At 46.2% G+C, this 1,756-nt stretch overlaps 2 non-coding genes across 2 annotated transcripts; both read left to right on the top strand.

Annotated features, from left to right (window-relative positions):
* The first annotated feature begins 401 nt into the window (after positions 1–401).
* trnap-agg lies at positions 402–475 on the top strand. Its single transcript has one exon. It is a non-coding gene; the product is annotated as a tRNA-Pro (tRNA).
* Positions 476–963: 488 nt separating this feature from the next.
* trnaf-gaa lies at positions 964–1,037 on the top strand. Its single transcript has one exon. It is a non-coding gene; the product is annotated as a tRNA-Phe (tRNA).
* Positions 1,038–1,756: the final 719 nt, after the last annotated feature.

The raw sequence follows: 1,756 nt of genomic DNA, 5'->3' as shown, positions 1-1,756 counted from the left end.
TTTTAAAAGGGAGTGTCACGGTGGCCTCCTTTTAACCGTGCAACTTTGATGAATCAGTCATGATGAGTGTTCCCAAAGAATCCAGAAGAGACATTAAACTGAACAGGAACAACATAGAACTAAACTGAGCAGAATGGTGCCACCGTTACCTTCTGCTAAGAAGACAGTTTCTCTTGAGCGAAAAAACAGCATGATGTGTGTGGCAGTACCGCAATGTAGCCTTCTGCTGTTTAATTCCTCGCTCGTATATTTTGTTGTAGACATTTTAATCAAGATTTTACTCGAAGGCAGTACGATCTAGGGCAATTATGCCAAAATCGAGTTTCTCAGAAATCCAGCCAGTTGCATGAGCCCTCTTTCTGCACTTGCCAGGTGTAGAGACAGACTGCTCAATGCCCAGTGGCTCGTTGGTCTAGGGGGGTATGATTCTCGCTTAGGGTGCGAGAGGTCCCGGGTTCAAATCCCGGACGAGCCCACTTTGGAGCTTCTCCTTTGTTCCTATTCTGCAATTCAAACTTGGTCCAACGCTTTGTGCGTTAGATCACTTGCACTGAAAGGAGGCGTTGCTTCTGAGTTGACTCCAATGGGCTGTGCTGCTGGGAGATCTGTCAGAAAGGGCTTTTTAGAAAACTTCATGGCCCTTGTGAACCTTCTTTTTCATATTTGCATCCGATGGATTGTTGGTTTTGGGGTATGTGTTTTTTTTTTTTGTTCGTTTTTTTTTTGCTTCAGGTGTTAGAGGTCTAGTGTTCAAATCCGTGAACGCAGTCCCCTCTTGCAGCTTTGAAACCACTTTTTTAAGGAGCGGCCTTTCGTCCTGCTTTTTTGGCTCAATTTCAAGCATTGTTAGGTACTTGTTGTCTATCGACATCGACGCCTCGCACTTCTACTTGGTCTATTACCCGCGGGTTGGCAAGTAGGGTTAAACCGTTAGCTCGGTCGGTTATGGTCTTGTGCCCCAATGCCTAAATAGCTCAGTTGGGGAGAGCGCTAGACTGAAGATCTAAAGGTCCCTGGTTCGATCCCGGGTTTCGGCAGTGTGGAGCCTGCTGTCCTTTTTTGGTCTACATTCTGATGATCACTGGCCAGTTACTTTTTCATTCACTCCTACTGAGTCATTCCTACACTGCAGGAGGGCAGACGCTCCTGCCGATTCTAGTGCCCATGGTGTAACGGTTAGCACTCTGGATTCTGAATCCTTTGAACCTGCTAGCTTTTGACCATCAGTGCTTGGCAAATTGCAGCCTACGTGAATAACCTTCTCTGTGGCAGCGGTGTTTTAAAAAGGGAGTGTCACGGTGGCCTCCCTTTAACCGCAAGTAACTTTGATGAATCAGTCATGATGAGTGTTCCCAAAGAATCCAGAAGAGACATTAAACTGAACAGGAACAACATAGAACTAAACTGAGCAGAATGGTGCCACCGCTACCTTCTGCTAAGAAGACAGTTTCTCTTGAGCTTAAAACAGCATGATGTGTGTGGCAGTACCGCAATGTAGCCTTCTGCTGTTTAATTCAGCTCAGATATTTTGTTGTAGACATTTTAATCAAGATTTTACTCCTCAAGGCAGTACGCATCTAGGCAATTATGCCAAAATCGAAGTTTCTCAGAAATCCAGCCAGTTGCATGAGCCCTCTTCTGCACTTGCCAGGTGTAGAGACAGACTGCTCAATGCCCAGTGGCTCGCTGGTCTAGGGGTATGATTCTCGCTTTAGTGCCAGAGGTCCCGGTTCAAATCCCGACGCAGCCCACTTTG

This window comes from Cyprinus carpio, unplaced genomic scaffold (assembly GCF_018340385.1).
Source record: "Cyprinus carpio isolate SPL01 unplaced genomic scaffold, ASM1834038v1 S000001495, whole genome shotgun sequence".
Taxonomy (NCBI): Eukaryota; Metazoa; Chordata; class Actinopteri; order Cypriniformes; family Cyprinidae; genus Cyprinus; species Cyprinus carpio.
This window is presented reverse-complemented; position numbering and strand designations above follow the sequence as displayed.